The 19,555-nt window shown below is 39.3% G+C and overlaps 1 protein-coding gene across 1 annotated transcript in view; it reads right to left on the bottom strand.

Moving 5' to 3' along the window:
- LOC6041007 (neurotactin) overlaps window positions 1-19,555 on the bottom strand; it is a 51,924-nt gene that overhangs the window by 30,805 nt on the left and 1,564 nt on the right. The gene's annotated exons all lie outside the window — the stretch shown is intronic.

Below are 19,555 nucleotides of genomic sequence, written 5' to 3' on the forward strand. Positions count from 1 at the left end.
GCAAGAGGAAAAAGATCTCGAAGTTCGGCCGCCAGGTTGCTTGCCACTCAGAAACGTCATTTGAAGCAGCGCGAGGGCTATCACCACCTAAATCCCTGGAATGAGATGATTTGTATCAGCGCAATCCAAGTCTGGTACAAATTTCACTTTCCCATAGTTTCGCTGCCGGCCAGCAGGAGTTAGACCGATGAGGGTTTGTAAACAAACGTTACACGTTAGGCTCCATCAAATGCGGTTACTGCCTAAGATTATGTAGTTAAAACATGGTTTTGAGTTGCATCTGGGAATGATGACAGACTTTGTTTAAAAAAAATCATGAGTTTCTGTTGAATTTCACATTTTTACACAAAATTTAGATAAAATTGTTAAAAAAGAGGTAATATTCGACCAACCAAACTTTCAACCTTCGAAATTCAACCACAATTCAACTATTTTTTACTGCTTCGCTTCCCTTGGAGATAGTGATTTCAGCGAATTGCAGACTGGATTTCGCCATGGATAAGCCCAAGCTCAACCAATTCCACCTGAACCAGATTCACATCACCAGGGTAGCCAGCCATTGCCGGCTGCTCCTTTCTCAACCGCGAAGATGGGAAGTGTTGATGTTCCACTTTTTTAAGGGGATAAGGAAAAATCTCCCAAATAAGTTTCGCTTGGAGTTGGAAGGTCGAGAACCTTCTTAACTTTCTTGACAACCGGACGTTTAAACTTTTTGTTTTCATAAAATTATTTTTTATTAGGTCCTTTTCGGTACTGGGACCTGGTTAGGACCGAGTCGGCTTTTGTAATTACATTGTTCTTAATGCTAAGAGTAATTACAGAGGATCTTGTGTGTAAATGTTAGTGGGAGGGGAGCAACGTTTAAACTTTGGTGAGACTCAAAAATTCAATTATTTTCTACTGTTTAGGTAATGAAAAACTGAAGCATTTGAAGCAATTTCTATTAAGGCAGATTGTTCAACAACTGGAAATATGATTTAACAAAAAAGGCAATAAACAACAGGTTATCTAATCCGAATCAAATCGAACCGGTCAAATCGTAATCTGGGCAAGATTAATGTTAACCCTCGCGCGGCCACATAAATCACGACGGGGCGTTGAAAAGAGTTAATTATTTTCCGTTCAACCCTCCCGGCTGGGAACCACCGTCAGATGATGGGCTTGTGGCCGCAATAAATAAATGGTTCAAACTGGATCAAGCCTTTGTTTTTTTGTTAAAATTTGAAGAGGTGCTGAACTGAGAAAATTGGTGGTTTCACGTTTCAGGTGGATGACCATCTCGCCACACACACACATAAATCATCGGAAGATGCTCGGACCTGGCGAGATTTGAGGTTCTTGAACTTGGCCATATAGCTAGACCCGAGTTCATCGAGCGACCATTCATTACGACTTCATTTGTAGCTTCCTTCTTGCAGAGACAGGGAGAAGAATGGTTTTGCATGCCGGCTTTTACTGTGGAGATTTTTGAATGGTCCATTCTGTAGCTTTTTGTAACAATGGAGTTCTTTGGTTGGCACAAGAAAGCGAAGGGAGGCCTAGCTATTCATAATGGTCGCTATAAATCACGTGGCCATTCGGGTTGCGAGAGGGAGAGAGGGAAAAACTTCAACTTTTCCAATAAGTGGGCGGAAATCGCAGTACTAAATTGAGTCGCCGGAATCGCCTAGATTTATCAGCCCAGATATAGCGCGATGGGGAACGCGATGAATTCTTTATTTTCACTATTCCAAACTGTGTGTTTGTTTTGCTCTTCCACCTGCTACGCCAACTTTAGTGCTCCCATAATGGGCAAAGTTTCCAACTCCAACTCTCCTCGGCAGAAGCAGCAGAGAAAGAAGTAGAAAGTTTATCCGTTTTCCTCATTTTTCACATCTGGCAGCAGTGGTGGTGTGGCAGGCAGGAAAATATGTAGTCCAATAGCCGCCAAGGCGCACATAGTTTCGCGTCCCATGGAAAGAAAACTACTTGAACAGCTGAGCTCCACTTCCACCGCGACTTCAGAGTCCGGGATTGTTTGGTTATCTTTTCCCGCCCGAGGCCTGCTGAAATGGCACAGAGGAGAAGCATAAAAGCAGCATAGATTGCACTGTTTATGCTGCTGCTTCTGCTGATGTAGCCAGTCAGTCGGTAGCAGTAGCGGCTAATGGGGTTCCTGTTTTTACTCCGGAGTTTATTGACCGGATTGTGCTGGGTTGTTGGGAGTTTGTTGTTTTAAAACACGGCAGCACACTATTTTTCATGTGGACGGTCCGAAGAATGGGCGAGTGTCGGGCGGAAGATCGGTGTTTTGTGTTTGGTTACCGTTTGCGGATTTGTTAGCTTTGCGGACATCATTACGGTTATGGTGGTGCCCCTTGTAACGAGCTGAAATTGGGTTGGAGTTGAAGCGCTCTTTGCAGCATAAAATGGATTGCTCAAAATACTTATAGAGATATTTTCATTGTAAAAGATGGGTCTTAAACAAACTGTTCATGGCCGTTTTTAAAAACGTAACATGAAATTTGAACAGTTTGTTCCTGGTTTCCAATGCCATGAACGCTTGTTCACGATTTGAGAACTGATTGCTCTCCGTGTTAATTGTCATAAAAGTGTGAGGGAGCTTACAGTCATTAAGCGACTTTCATTCTAATTTCCCTCAAGTAAAAAATTAAATTTGAGCGTCAGTAAATACCGTGAAACACCGCAATTTCCGTTTTGTTTGATGTCAGTTTGAAAACCCCCACTCCACAACGCCAGACAACTCCCTTGGCGGCCCCCTTCTCCCAGGACGCCCTTCGCTAGCATTCAATCCAAGGATTCAATGAACCCTAACCGGGCCACCATGGAGCTGCCAACGCCGTGCCGGCAGCCGGCACAATTTTTCCGGCTTTTCCGCAAATAACTCTCCACTCCACCCTCCTCCTACCCTTCAGACTGTTTTTGTCTTTATTACTTTGGAAGGTTCGTATCATGTTCTGGCCTGCTTCCTCCTTTGACCACGTGGTCGTCGTTATTCTCCCCCACCGAAAGTGGATGCCATTCACCTCAAGAATTTCGATTTAACAATCCATGTTGGTTTTTTGAGTCCAGATTCTTTGAATAGGCACAGTAAAAAAATGATTCGATTTCACCTTTGTACTCTATGTATTTGACAGTTCGCGAATCTGAATTTACGTTACCTCAATGTTGATTCACATTAAACCACCTTGAGTCAAGGCACTACCAAGATCAATCTTCCTTGAGGTAACATGAATAGAAGTGCAAACAAAGATCGAGCTCGAACTGTCACTGTCCCTGTGAAATTTGCCAGCTATTAGGTTTTACGCCGATTCGATTTGGAGGTTAGAAAGGAGTGCACTGTTTACATAGACTTAGCACAGTTCGATGCGGTCGTCGATTTTGTTCGGGGAATTTCGTCGAAAATCGAAGAAGACTATGTAAATAGAGCACACGAGCTGTCAAATGACGTCACGGTGTAAAACCTAATAAGTCACATGACAAACAACTTTTGCAAGAAAGAGAAAGCAGATTCTGATGCAATCAAACCAACGTCTGTGGCATTCAGAGCTGTGAATGTGTTAGTAAATGTTCGACTAGAAATCCTCATAATGAATTAGCTTTCTAACTGTGTCACCAACTTCAGTCCAACAACTTCTACTGCAGACCATCTGTCTGCGATAGAATTGATCGTGAGTTGGTTCTAAACAGTGCACGAACCTTCACCCGCCAATTCTACGTGACGACACACGTCCAATGCGGTAAGAACCAAACCTTTGCCAGGGTTTTCTCGGCATTCAACTTCCGTCCATCCGCATACGGTTCGGAATTCTTCAACAAAACAAGCCACAAATAAATTGAACTTCCTCATTACTGGGCAAGACGCTTCCTGTTGGACTTTCTCATTCTTTACATGGTCGAGTCCGGCGCGGGGAGTACAATGGAAAGAAAAATTGAAGACCCCAAACCGGAGAATTCCCTGCGGAGCTCTTGCCCTTAACGACGATCGATGGCGTCCAGTGTCAAACGTATCGTTGGCGGCGTGCTTGCTTGTCATAGTGTTTTATTTATTGGGGTTTGAGATAAACTTAATGTTGGAAATAAGTACAGTAAAACATTTTTGCTTGACAACACTATGTGTGACGCTTCAAATTAAATAGTAAAGCTCTGTCAATTCTCACTATACTTCTATTTTGTTGATCGCATGATCGCCAAAATACAAAGCCAATTTATCTTAGTGAGTTTGTAAACAAACAGTGCATTCTGATCATTCTGTTCCTTTCATCCGTTGCATCGTCATCTGTCAAATCGTCTTACCAAGGTTCATCAACAAAAGGGTAGTGCGTGGTGAGATTTTTGGGGTTGCACTCTAAACAAATATCAGCCAAGCAAAGTGTAATACTGAAGTGTAAAGGTACAGTTTGAATGGCCAAAATGACGTATACGAAAAGTCAGCACTACACCGACGATTTCTAGCAAACCAGGAGGGAACAGGGAGGATTGAATGGGACCGATAATCACTCAAGCGAGTAGTCGTAGAACTCTTCGTCCCAAAGTCTGCAACTCCGGGTGACGTCGGCGGTGTGGTCGATTCCGGTGTCGATGGTTTTAATCGAGGGCACACAACACAAAGAACAAAAACAACACCCGGCAAACGCCGGTAGACGTTGTGAAATGGTTGGGGGAGGAGCAGTAGAACCAATTCTGGAGGAAATGCACTCGACCCGATGGGGACTGCCGCTGCTAATGCAAGTGTGAACTACTGAACTGTACTGCTGCTGGTGCAGCACCTTTATGAAGTGGAACTTGGTAGCGTGTCCCCCAATGGGAACAACAGGAAAGGGCGCAAGAGTGCAAGTCATGGGACCGTGTCGGTTGGATGGGTTCGTCTGGAAAAACAACGAGAGCGGGAGTTTTAAACTGGTTGGGCTTCCAGAGAGTTGAGGGCGGTATTCAGCTAACATATAAAACAATTGACAGTTGTTTAAAAACTTGACTCAAGGTCAATCAACCATTAGGTTTCCAGGAGTTTTTAACTGAAACTGTCAAACCAAGTACGTGAAAACACGTGTTCGTAATTATGCAAGCAAATTTCTACCATCTTCACTGTTTAAAGCATCTCTTTAATGGGAATAGTCTCAGCGTGATGCTTTGGCAAGTCCCAACCTCCAAGTTGATGTCTTTACCACAGCGTGTACAACATTAGGATGCGTTTTACGACCTCTTTGCCGGTCACAGAACTCCACACAGTTTGGTCCATAAAACGCCACATAACGATGCTGAACTCCACTTTGCTGATGTAACCGCGGCGAAGTTCGGCATCTCGCCAAGTCATCTCTCCAAAAGTTATCTCAAACGAGCTGGCACACTGTCCTGCTGGTTTGGACACCAAAACCGGGGGTCAGTAAATGGGTCAAAGCTCGTAAAATTAATCTTGGACGGGAGTTGTTAATATGTATCTCGTGGGCGCCCACGTGCGTCCATCAGTCATACTGGACGGTTTCCCCCCTGTTTTCTTTTCATAAACTGCACCACGTGGTGCTGCTGCTCCAGCTCCCTTTTCCAATAAGTTATTGAACCCGTTCGTCTTCATCATCGTAAACGATCCTACATGTCATCGCGTCCATTAGGAAATTTTGGCTTCCAACGGGCGCGCTTATTAGATCCACGCGTCTCATCGTGGTCCACCATCATTGGAGGTCCATTTAGTTTGATTAGAATTTTAATTGAATACAAATTTTGGTCTATTGGGGCGTGTTGCGGTTGAAATCTTACTCATATGAACTGAGCTGGATGCGAAGGGAGATACTTTGGGATTCGTCAATGTAGACGCCCTTGTTTGCCAACCAAGAGCGAATCGCCCTCACGAATGTTTGAGAGCATTCTTATTGAATTCTGCAATCGCTAATGTCAGATTGGTTTGACTTTGGTGTAAAGTCATGATTAAAGTTGACTTATTGAAACAATTTTGAGTAGGGTTGTGAAGTTGCCGAGCGGGTGTTGGAATCGGTGAAGTCAAAAATCAACAAGTTGTGTGCAACTTTTCAAGAGCCTTAACTTGAAAAACCTCCCATTTCGCAGCACAAAAGAACCCCCCACCTGGATCGAATCGGACCGCGCCCCAGAATTGATTGGCCGGCGTGGATTCGTTTCCCAATTTCCATCGTTCCGTCGAATTTCCACACTTTGCGATTACCACGCCAGACTGCTCGGTTTTTTGGCGGGCAGCCAACAACAGCTTCCGAGATGGAAAAAAAATCGCCAATCATCCTCCAAGAACCTGCCTGCAGCCAGATTCTTCTTAGAAAGATAGTGCGTTTGCGGAGAGCATTGCTCCGAAGCTTACGGGAAATCTAATTGATCTAACAGCACTGAACAAACAAAAATCTCGGGGAAAATCTCGATCTTCTTCGGATGTTGAGATGAGGCGAAAGCAATGGAAGAGGCCCGGCGAGCTCTCGGGGTTCTTTTTTTCTGGTAATTTTAAACTAATTATTAAAAACATGATTAATGACGTGTTTATTAAGCTGGGCCTAGCCAAAACGTACGAAAGAGGGGAAAGAGTTGAACTGACAGACGGTCAGTCTGAAATTGATTGAAGGAATGGGGGATTCGGAATTATGCTCCCTGTTGCTGACTGCGAAGTGGAAAAGTTCTGGAAGATGATGAACAGAACGTATTTTTTACGTGTAAGATACAACGATCAACGCTGGGAGCTGTGGGGTGAAGTAGTCTGCTGAGCATATTGGTGAGAGTAGCCGACTAACTGCACCACGAAAGGGCACGAGAATGACAGTTCCTCCTGAGTAACTCATTTCATAGTACACGAGATGGGTTCCTCAATACAAAAGAGTGCGGGATTGGCGTAAATCATCTCAAGAGTGTTTGAGAATCGTATTAGTCGATGACTAACTTTATATCTAAACTGCTCAAGACTGACCATAACTTTTGAGTCAACTCAGAGTAACTCATTTCAAAAGTGTGTGAGAGTGACAGCTGGGTATTTGGTATTAACTCATTTGAAAAGTAACTCACCTCGTGATACGTTTTCAAGAGTCCATTTAACCCCAAGCAGTAGAGCAAAAACAACGCAAAAAACATAGCTTTAAATTACTATATCTTCAAATTGTACATCCATACAGGTACATCCACATACGATCGAAAGAGTGAAAAGGAGTTGAAAAGTAGCACAAAAACAAAACTCAAATAATGACACAACAAAAAAGGAGGTAAGAACACTGAAAAAGAGGCAAAATATGACCAACGGAAATGTGCTGTTATGCAACCTGGCAACGCTATGTTCTCGTGCTGTTTCAGCAACTTCATCATCATCAACCGAGAGTCTGCTGCAGGCTCTTTAAACGCGCAACGAGATCCACGTTGCGTGACGTTGAGGGGTTCTGCTGCGAAATAATCCACGCTTGGCAGTTTTGGACCTTTTTGATCGCTGAACTGGTTTTTAGTGCCTTTCACAGGAGGGGCCTCAACGACTTGAATCGCGCGCGCCAAATTTATTGACCTTTGGGGACACCCAAAGCGCGCTACAAACTCGAAAACATCAAAAAAGGAGAAAAGGGTTCAGGCCTGGGAGTTTGTTCAACATGTCGTTTTGGGAAAACTGCCATGTTTGGGAAAATCCCCTGTTTCTCCTCGTTTAAAAAAAATCAACAAACCGTTATATATTCTGAACTTGGTTCAGACACGCCGCCCTCGGAACGACTGTTTAATCGTTCCTAATTTACCCGCTAATCCGAAGAATTAGTCGGGCGGTGGAGTTTGGAGCAAGGCGTGTGTGACCCACTAATTTGTTCCCCTTGTTTAAAATTCAATTTTCCTTTTTGAACGGAATTTGGTCGCCATCAAGTGGCACCCATCTTGCATCATTTAGAGGCGTCACTTTTGAGGGTGAGATGACGATCATATGTTCGGGATTGTTTATTTTTCTTCTAAATCCATCCAGGCATGATCGGGTTACATTTGGGAAAATCTCATTCAAATGATCCACTTTGATTCAGGTCATTTTCCTTTACAGAGTTGATTCGTTAATTCGAATCCACTAAATCCACTAAATCGAATGCTCGCTAATTCGAACGCATTCGAATAAAAAAGTAATCAAACGTCAAAACGACATGTCAAAATGATGTTGACAATTCAGTCCGATTGTTCGACGATTTCCGAGCACGTGGTTTCAAGCTTTTTGACAGCTGTCAGTTGTCAATCTGTACTGTAAAACCCCAATAGTTTTAAATTCAATAACAAAAATTTCACTGCGTGTATCCTTGGATAAAAAAAGGAACTCGTCCAACTAATTCTCAATGATAATCACTCAGACTGAGGAGGGGGTAAGGGAGAGGCGCTTTTACATCTAGAATAACTGAAGTTATGGTTGTAAACTCTTCAATCGTTATCAGAGCAAGATTTGCGGTGTGGCGTTACTTGCTAGCACGTAAATACAACCATTTTAAAGGGTAAAAGGCAATGTAAACATTTCACGCTGTCAATGGTCTTTTGTAAGCAGTCACATAACCCCACTTTTTCGACACCACTCTCAAACGTCAAACTATACAAATTTGCTGCCAGGTCTTTTTCAGAGACCCGGTAACGAATTTGTATGGTTTGATGTTTGATGGTGGAGTAGAAAATGTAAACAAATCAATCATTTAGTCAGAAATCAAAAAAATGCATTGCATTGCCAATTGTTTATTTATCCTTTAAAAACGAGTTTGCCCATAACCTTTTAGGAGGACTAAATTTTGTAGGTCAGATTGGACTAAACTGTATCCAGATTTTTAAGCAAAGATGGCGCTACAAATCTGGATACATAGACTCAAAAGTGCCTTTGCCAAATTAGTTCGAAAACACGGTCAAAATTAGCTAAGACAACGTAAACAATTGCCGCGAGTTGTCAAATTGGGCATTGCTGGCAAGTGAGTGAAACTATTTAAGGTATGGTAGATTATTTAACTGTTAAAAAAGATCCAGTGGAAGATTTTTATGAAGAATTTTTAAAAAGGATTTTTTTTGACAATTTTTCGGCAAAAATTTCATTTGAATGTTTTATGTTTGTTTGCTTATTTTATCATTATAAGATTTGTGGAACTGATTAAAGCTTTTTCTGTTCCACATTTGATGGTATATTCTGGCGTCTTTGCTTAAGATAAACACTTAGCCAGTGATTAGTTCGCCAAAGTTCAACCTTCCCAAGTGAGATGCCCACTTGATGTGCATCTAGGGAGCGAACTTTCTAAACCAGTTCCAATTTCTCCATGATTGATGGGCTCGAGAAAATTGGAATAATTTTCAGAAGCCACACATGGCATCGGGATAGTTTCCAGAATAGCCGATGACTTTCGCGAAGCGCCCAATCTGTCCAACAAGCTATTATTAAAAGCCCATTATTCCTTCTTCGGCGGGGACACACACCAAAGTCAGTGTCTTCGTCAAACCTATCTAGTGGCGTGGCAAAAAAAAACAACCTTTTTCTTCGAAGCGATTTTAGCTCCCTCCGATTACATCATTATACCAACTGCTGTTATCTCGCCTGCTGGCGAAGAGGAGATTCTAGAATCAAGTCTCCAACCAGGCCGCGGCAATCATCAGCCGCAACATCTTTCTCTTCTCGTAGACTCCTCCGTACACCGAGTGGAGTCATAGCTTATCACCGGCCAGGAATCTTCCCCTCTGAGATGCCAAAGACCGCGCAGTGTAATTTGTGGCTCCCTTTCCCGCTCCGGGATTGCCTGAAGTTCGCGCTGAACCTTTCGGGAGCCTCCTGGCCTCAGAAATCTCAACTAGGAGGTGTGCATGAAGGAGGCGAAAAAGTTTCAACATGGTTAGCACATCGAGCAAATGTTTCTATTTTGGGTCTTTTTAGAGAGCTCGCACTATTTTTGGGATGTTCTTCGAAAAACATTTGCAGAAACTGCTAGCGAAATGGGTTTGAATGCAATTTAGAATCAAACAGTGTTATTTGGATTGTTTGCGGCCCTAATTCTTGGCTTTTTGTTCCTTTAAACTTGAGAGTACAGAGGAGATTCTGCCTTATCCTCTTAAAAAAGGTGAAGCATAAACAACTTTTGTTTTTCATGTCGCAAAATCATCCTGGAAAGTCTTGGTTTTATTGTTCTTGAGAGAAAGATTTTATGACTCAAAAAGGGACATTCGTACAATTTTCCGGCAAAGATTACAGGAAATCAATCTTATATCGATTGAAGTCAAGTAGATTTGTACACGACATAATATAGCAATTTGTTATGTCGTCCACATTGGTGAATGAGCTATTACACTATAGCAAACAAACAAACAAACTCGCACATTTTAACAGTTTGACAGTTTGTCTGCGTTGTTTATTCGCCAACATTTGTTTGAAGAAACGTCAGCTTGCTTATATTTTGTCTTGTTTGCGAGTTTTCCGCAAACAAGTTTGCGAGTTTGGCAAACTGTCAGACACGAAAAAGTGCAAGTTTGTTTGTTTGTTTGTCATCCTTAAGTGATGCTGATTATCAATAGGCTATGATCACTAGCCGAAGATCAATACGTTTTCTTACAACTTTTATTGTCAGTTCTGGTCATAGTTCTAGTTGTTCTTCGAGCCAATGAGCCCCTCTCTGACGTTGGTTCTCCAATCTCAACGACTGTTTCTGTTTTCCCGCAGTTCAGTGAACTTCTCGCACCGAAGAGAAATTATATAGTGCTTCCCGGGAATCGTCCACGGCCAGGTAGCTCTCGTCATCCTAGAAGCACTTCTCCTAAAGTAGGATTTTACGACACCCCACTGGAGAGTGTTTTTTACCTGCTTAGATTCTACAATCAAGGAGGAAGAAAGAAATAGACACCGCGCGGGAAGACAAATGTCTTAAAAAAAATAAAAAAAAGGGTTGCAACTGTTACCTTCAATTTGGCTTTCATTCGTTACAGAGAAAGAGAGGAAGGATTCCAGGATCGTTGGAGGTAGTCGTAATGCGTCATAGTCACGTGCAGGTAGTTCGATCGATATTAACAGCCTGACGCGAAACGAATTCATACGTGTCGTTGCTGACACATTTCCAAAAATGTAATTTCTTTGTCAAATACACTCGTGGGACGCCCGGGACTACTTCAATCCGGAGGTAGAGATTTGCGCTATGATCCAGTTTAATTCTGAACACAAGTCCCGATTGGAGAGCACCCCTCGGTCAAGATTTATGGCGGTGGGAAAATCCACCGTATAAAGACGCTCTTTAAATAATGCAGCCATGTAATAATCGTTTGCCCAATTTCAATTCCCGTCCCAGACGCGGAAGCACCCCTCTGATTAAAAATAAATTTTCATTGGTTTCCTCGCTGCGTTCGGTTCACCCTTGTGCCACATCCTGGCGATTCGTTCTAAGGGGGAAGTTTGCAGCAGACAGGGCCAAACCTATGAGTAATACTGGATTCGCACATACAAACACCAATACCAATCAAGGGATAAAAGGATATGCATGCACATTTTGTAGTTTGTTCGATGGTTCGGAAATAATCGTACCAATCGTCGGGAAACCTTTTTTTTATTAACTACACTGCCGGCCCAACGTTTCCGACCATGCGGCGATCACTACTAAGGATTCATCAAACGTCCCCGAATTCGTTTTTTTTGGCTTCCCGACCACTTCTTCACCACAACCGCCAATAACTTCCTCCCTCGAAGGCTTAACAACGGCAACGATAAAAAACAAGGCGCTCTTAACAACGCTAAGCTCCGGGTTGGTTTAAGTTTAGAATTCACGGGAAGAGAGGTTATCCCTGGTGTGGGAAAGTCGTTGTCTGTCGGCGGGATGAGTCAACCATCGTCGTCGGATAGAGTCGGGGCACACGCGTGCCTTATGGAGCTGCTGCTACAGTTGAACCGCAATAGTTTGACAGCGGAGGTTCATCATCAGATAAAAAAAAGAGAAGCATTGAAACTGTCAAACTAGCGGGGTCGTACCGTACCGGGATTGGTGGCACCGATCTGGAAAATGGAATCGCTTGGGTCACAAACACGTTGTGAATAGCAAGTGTGGTGTCCTGGTTATAGAAGAAAAGAGGTCCTTGCATCATCGTTCGGGGTGACTCCTCTTCCAGATAATGAGAAGGAATGTTGACGATGATGCAGGACTACTAGTGAGATGACTTTGAAGAGTTACGCTTGCGGAATGATAATTTGGCGCGGGTTGAAATTTTATATATGTGCTGTAAAGAAACGTTATCCATTTCTTTGATATTGAAAATTTGTTTCATATGTTTAAAAATGTTGAACAGAAATGATCTGGATTTGGGTTGTAATATATATATATATATATATATATATATACAGCAGTTCCATATGAAAGTTAAAGAAAAAAAATAAAAGTGCTTCGATTTGGCTCAAAATTTTTCTGGGGGTTCCTTGGCCAAAATAATTAGACCCGTATTTTTTTGTTTGGCCATTAGGTGGCCTACGTCGTGTTAGGTCCGAAAAATGGCCATTTTCGTCGATTTTCACAAAACCACTTTTTCAAAATCATAACTTCGCTCCATTCCGATTTTAGCTGTCTAGGGTGCAAATGAAAGATGATAAGTTGGACTTCCAAGAAAAATAATGTGGAGTTTCAAAATCTAGCCTAACATTTGAAAAGTCTAATGAAAACATCAAATGCCGTTTTGACGGTGTCTGGACCAAAGAGCCTATATCTGAAAATATTTTTAACGGACTCCTCGGACAATTTTACATAACATATCAAAATTGGGCGAGGTTCATTAACAGGATTCAGAGATATGATTTTTGAAAATAAAATCCGGTTTTTCGACGCGCCGCGCGCGAAACGGGAGATTGACGAAATCGGCAAAAATCAACTTTTTCACTAAAACTGCGATAACTCGAAAATTTCAGCGATGACCTATAAATGTTAGGGTACCAAAAGTTGCGTATTTCAATAACGAAAATTTTGGTACCTAACATCTATAGGTCATCGCTGAAATTTTCTAGTTATCGCAGTTTTAGTGAAAAAGTTGATTTTTGCCGATTTCGTCAATTTCGTTTTGCGCGCGGCGTCGAAAACCCGGATTTTATTTTCAAAAAATCATATCTCTGAATCCTGTTAATGAACCTCACCCAATTTTTGATATATTATGTAAAATTGTTCGAGGAATCCGTTAAAAATATTTTCAGATATAGGCTCTTTGGTCCAGACACCGTCAAAACGGCATTTGATGTTTTCATAAGACTTTTTCAAATGTTAGGCTAGATTTTTGAAACTCCACATTATTTTTTCTTGAAAGTCCAACTTATCATCTTTCATTTGCGCCCTAGACAGCTAAAATCGGTTGAAATGGAGCGAAGTTATGATTTTTTGAAAAAAGTGGTTTTTGTGAAAATCGACGAAAATGGCCATTTTTCGGACCACCCTAACACGGCGTAGGCCACCCTAATGGCCAAACAAAAAAATACGGGTCTAATTATTTTGGCCAAGGAACCCCCAGAAAAATTTTGAGCCCGATCGGAGAACTTTTATTTTTTTTCTTTAACTTTCATATGGAACTGCTGTATATATATATATATATATATATATATATATATATATATATATTGGGACCATCCATAAACCACGTGGACAACTTAGGGGGGGGGGGGTTTCGGCGATTGTCTACGCTCCATACAAAAAAGATTTTATTTGTATGGAAATTGTCCGCGATGGGGGGGGGGGGGGTTGAGAATTCCAAAAATGTGTCCACGTGGTTTGTGGATGGTCCCTATATATAATTTTTCTAAAGATTTAAAGAGTTTAGGAGTTAACTACAAGATTGTTTTGTACAAATTGCAACAAAAGTCAAAGTCACAGATTTTTGTTTGCATATGTTTGCAGTACCTTAGAGCTCTTCAATTAGTTTAGGTTATTTGTCATAGTAAAATGGATAAGATAGATTATGTCACTCCTGTTAAAAATATTTAAATGGAATAGGAGATGAAACAATAATTTTTCAAAAACCTCATGAAGCCGTTGCAAATATCCGCCTAACCTCTTCAAAGTAGTTCGAAAAACTAAAGATGCAATTTTTCTAAAACGTATCTTAAAAATAGTATGAAATAAGTACATTTGAAATTAAGTTAAATTAAATATAAGTGACATTTTAATGTACAATACTACGAAAAACTTTTTTCTTTCCTTATAAAATATTGTTTCGAAAAAACTAAGTTCAAACAATAAAACTGTTGGCTTAAATACAACTTTAATTTTACAACCTATTTTCATGATATTAACATTGATAAAAATTTTAGACACTCGCGTTGTAAAATTAGATTTTTTTATCACTCGTGGTATTAATTCATGTCTTGCAAAAAAAAAATGCAGCTTGTTTCATAAACTACACTTTCAACGTAATTTAAAAAAAAAATCACCTGAAAATTTTGTTCAATTAGAAAATACCCCCATATTGTTTTGGTCACCGAGAACTGATGTTAATTTAATCTAATCGGTCTTTATCGGTGAAATCTGACGCAAATTTTAGAAGAAAGATAATGAAATTTTAGGTGGATAGGTCGACTAGGAGTCATAGAAGAAGATATCTCGGATTAGTTTTCAAAAAGCCGTAAGAGCCATTGGTAAACAAAGTCCTTTTTGCATCGGTTCTCGACCTACTTACAAAAAAAAACAAAATCAAAAATGCTCGAGATTGTTCATTTAAATGTCCTTTAAGTGCCCCAAACTAAAAATATATGAAATTTTGTTTCATTTTCGAGAAAAACGAAAATTAGTGTCAGAGGTCACGGTGGCTCTTACGGCTTTTTGTAAACTCATCCGAGAATATAAAGGACGGAAACTAAGTCAGCGAAGGGCCATTTGAGGAAGTAAAAATTTCATTATCTTTCTTATAAAATTTGCGTCAGATTTCACCGATAAAGACCGATTAGATTAAATTAACATCAATTTGAAAATGAAAACAAACGGGGAACTCGAATAAAATAAAGCTAGACCATTCCAAATAATATTTCAAATTTTTGTCCTCCCTTCAAAATTTCTCACAAAAGTGAGGGGCAAAAAAATGACATTAACATCATAGAAAAACTTCTTAAACCGATTTTCAATTAATCTGAGTACATTGTATTACGATTATTGATGCATTTTAAATCAAATAAAGACTTTCTATATATTTCTAAAATTTCGAATTTTGTACAATTTTGGTACAATTCGTATCTGTAGGTATTTTTATAAATTAATTGACATTTTACAATTATTTGAAAGTAGCACAGTTGTAGTGACATGACATTTGAAGTTACAAAATTTCGAAATTTCGGCTTGAAGTTTGATTTTTTTTATTTTGCCACCCTATTCCCCCGGTCATCATCGAAAAAAAAACTTTTGATTTAAATTGCAATCTAATACAGATTAAATTCAATCGTTTCTTCAATTCTTACTCATCATTTTTTGATAATTTTTGATTTTTTTAAAATTATTGTGACAAAGCACTTTGTGAGTAAGAATGAAATAGTTTGATTGATATTAACTTCATAGCTTATTTTTTTATTACAGTCCAGACTTGCTTATCCGAAGCCTCGTTCATTCGAAGTTTCGATTATCCGAAGGTTTATATGGGACTTTGAACAATCGAATCATGAACAAAAAATATTTTTTCCTTTTAAAATTTGAACATTTTTGAATGTTTTGGCACTTTTGTTTATCAAACAAAATTTCTTTAAGAAATTTCGGCGTGTTACTTCGATAATAAGGATTCAATGTTTGTTTATTGTAATGTATTTAATTTTTGCAAATTAAAAGCAGTTAGATCAATTTTACAGAGCAAATATGCAAAGAACAAACGAAAAATATTTGAAGCTCCAAATTAGGTGTAGATTGAAGAAACAAGAAAAACAACTGTTGTCAAACGAACGGGGTCACTTTTTAGTTTGACACCCCTTTTACACGAAGTTTACACACACTATCAAACGTTTGTTTCGATAGTGTGCGTGATCGCAGTGTAAAAAGTGACAGTTGAAATCAATGACAGGTCTTATCTCTGGACCACATTGTTGATCTCAATTGCAGTTTGTTTCAAACCGCATGACTTTGAGGTTATATCTGAGGCAACAAGTGCTTTAGCTAAGATACGACATACATAAATTTAGTATACATTCGTATTAGATGTTACTGTTAAGTATTTGTAAAAAGATATGGTCTATTTGGAAACAATATTTCAAGAATAATACATAAATAATTAAATAAATACACGCTTGGATTTTAAAAGTTGAAAAATTCTTAGATTCAAGTCGGACTACCACTTGTTAAGAACAAAGATTTTGTTTTCAAAATCGCTAATAATTTCTCAAAATCGCTAACATTTTCTCAACTCAATTTCAAAGTAAAATGGTACCAATTACATAAAGAACACGTGATTTTGATTTTTTTCTGCATTGATTTTACGAATCGTGAAAAGATTTCAATTCGTGTAAATAAATGATACCATTATACCAAATTCATTTAAAAATTTCAGTGTACAATAATAAAAAAATTACGTTTGATTATCCTCAACTCTCAACCGGACCAGGTACACTCTATTCCCATATCCGTTCCAATAAGCCCTCCACGGTAGAAGACACACTCCGGTGCAACACATTCTAGCACCGAGATTCTGGTTTGTCTCAAATCACACGTCCAGGATCAGGCAGCGAGAGCCATTCCAGCGTGTGCAGCATAGCACGTTGTCGAAGCAGCATCAATACTGCAACCGAGAAGAGGATTCCAACGAAAAAAAAAAAAAACGAGGCAAAAGCATAACACGGCATAGTCGTCGAAAGCTGCCTGTCCAAAGCCGTTGTCGATGGTCGATCGGTGGTAGTGTGGCAACCCAATAAAATTTAATGCCCTGCCTGGCTCTCTTTCTTTTTTTTTCCTAAGGGAGGATTTGGGCCGGGGGAAAAGCCGGCGTGAAGGGATACAACACAGCCGTCGACACAGGACTATTGGGAGTCCGGAGGTAGAGGCAGCTCGAATAGGGACAACAACAGAACACAGGAGAAGAGAGAAAAAAATCGAATAAATTTCATAGAGACGAACTGGGAAAATTAGAAATGGCGCTCACACAGGCCTGGAAGGCCTGGAGTAGTTGGAATTCGTCCGGGTGTTCCTTGGAAAGGAATCGTTTCGGAAGATTTTTATCAAAACTCTAGAAAGAAACCCAGCAAAGGAGGAGCAATTAACAACGCAGCTCAAATCTCATTAAAAACGTTTAATCCAACTCTTTATGGTACCTCCGGCCCTGATTTGTGGGTTACGGGGAGGAATGAAAGACGAATATTTGATTTGTACGCTGTTGCCTATTTATAGCAGCGCGATGAATAGTAAGAAAACTCGATCGAATCTGGTGAGATTCGGACGAATTGCTGGCGGCAGTACGTGCTTGCATTCGGTAGGACGATATGTAGCCAATTCGCGCTCAATTTTAGTTTGGTTTTCCCACCGCACCGCGTCGAACGGCAGTTCCTAATCAGGGTCGGTTGGTGAGGGTAGTAAGGGTGTTTGGTGCAATGTTTGACTGTTTTACGACATTTTTTTCTTATTAGATTAGAATTGAATTGATGCGAGATGTGTAATTTTTCAGTTTGAACAGACCCATATTCTTACAACGGAATAAAAATAAACTTCACAGCTGTTACAGTCTTAATGAGGTGCTATTTTGCAGATTATTCATTACATACACGGAGAAAAAAGAGTTCCCAAAATCGTGAACAAGCGTTCATGAAAATGGGAACCACGAACAATGTGTTCAAATGCTATGGTACGTATTCCAAAATTGTTCGGAATCAGATTCAGATCGGAAAAAAGGCCAGAATACTTTGGGGATATTAGATATTTTGTAAATGTTTGCTAGAGAACCCAAATTTAAGTTAAAAATAATAATAACATTTTGAAATATAAGCTAAATTGAGTTATGTTTGTCAGTTTGTTACATTACTATTAGGGATAGTGAATTTTCACGATTTCGCGGACAGCGGAATCCCGTGAAATTCTAGAATTTCCTGAAATAATTGTCAAACATAAAAAAATATTTTATCCACAAAGGTTTTAAATTTTAATTTGGCAAAAATATGTTTGCTTAAGGGGTTACATACATGTAGAAAATCACAAAATTTCATGTTTCAGAAAATTTATTCAATCCACTTAAAATATGATTTTCAATCACTCCTGAAAGTTTCATGAAGATATTCCATGATTAAACTGAGTAAGAGATGATTTACGCTCAAAATTTTGCCATGCGCAAAGCGAACTGTCAAACTTTGTGAGCGTTTTTCTCTAAACGCCGAGTGTTGATTTACGGGTGCCATGATATCTCGAGATGGGATGGACCAAACTGGCTGAAATTTGAGGAGAAGACTTGCAAGACATATTTCGTGTGCATGACGAAGCCCGATTTTGAAATTTAGCATTTTTAAAAAATACAAAAATCAAAAACTGACGATTTTTTATATGAAAAACACAGAAATATTTTTATCTTTTTTCATTTTTTTTTTGAAAATCGGGCTTCGTCATGCACACAGGACCGGTTTAACGAGGCTTCACCAAAATTTTGAGCCGATTTGGTCAAAGCAGTGTTGAGATATCGTGGCACCCGTTTTTTGAAACTCTCGGCAATGATACAACCAAATGTCTCCAAATTTGTTTTGTTAATAGATGAAAATGTATATTTTAATAACCTGAATACAGATTTTGAAAAGAATTAAGTGTGTGCTCAAACCAACCTCTGACATTTTTGCCGATTTACATGTATGTAACCCCTTGAATCATATGTTTTCATAGAAAAAAATATTATTTTATTTCGATTATTTCAGCAATATAAATGAAATTTGGCATTTTTTAGAATTTTCCGTATTTTGAGCTTCGAGACCACAGATTGGATATATACCCGTAGAATTCCGGGATTTTTTTTAGAAAACTGCATTGATATTTCATATTGTTTCCAGTGAAGTATGTTACTTGAAAGTATAGAAAGCATTTAATTATTATTTTTGCTTCAATCAAAATAAATTCAATTTAGTAAATCCTGAAATTTAACATCTACCTTATTGAAAAAAATATCGTTGAGATGCAATTATCATCATTTTTTTCGCCGTTTATTCAAACTCGGTTTATTCAAGATTAAATAACTTGGACTTTATAATATTATATTGATTTAAAAAAAACATCAATTTTCTGAAACATTGTAGTTTTTTCTTAATCCCGTAAAATTTCCACAAAACTTGATGGTCTCGTGGAACTGGAAATTTCCAGCTTGCTCACAATTTTCGAAAGTGTGAGTTTCAATAATTAGTTGAATTGCTCAAAATAAATAAGCTTTAACAAAAATCAGCTTTTAAAAATACCCGCATGGATTTTTAAAAAAACAAAATGAAAGATGTACTAATGCACAGTAAAAATAATGTCAATTTGGAAGGTAGAATTTTGGATGGTTGAATATTACCACTTTTATGGTGTATTTTTCCACAATTAGGACCAGAAAAGTGGAAGTGGAATGAAAAATTGCACCAGATAACCTATTATCTTTTTCGTAAAAATATGATTCATTTAAAAAAAAACTTAGAATGTACAAAAAAAACTTGATTTAA

The sequence above is a fragment of the Culex quinquefasciatus genome, chromosome 3, assembly GCF_015732765.1.
Source record: "Culex quinquefasciatus strain JHB chromosome 3, VPISU_Cqui_1.0_pri_paternal, whole genome shotgun sequence".
Lineage (NCBI taxonomy): Eukaryota > Metazoa > Arthropoda > Insecta > Diptera > Culicidae > Culex > Culex quinquefasciatus.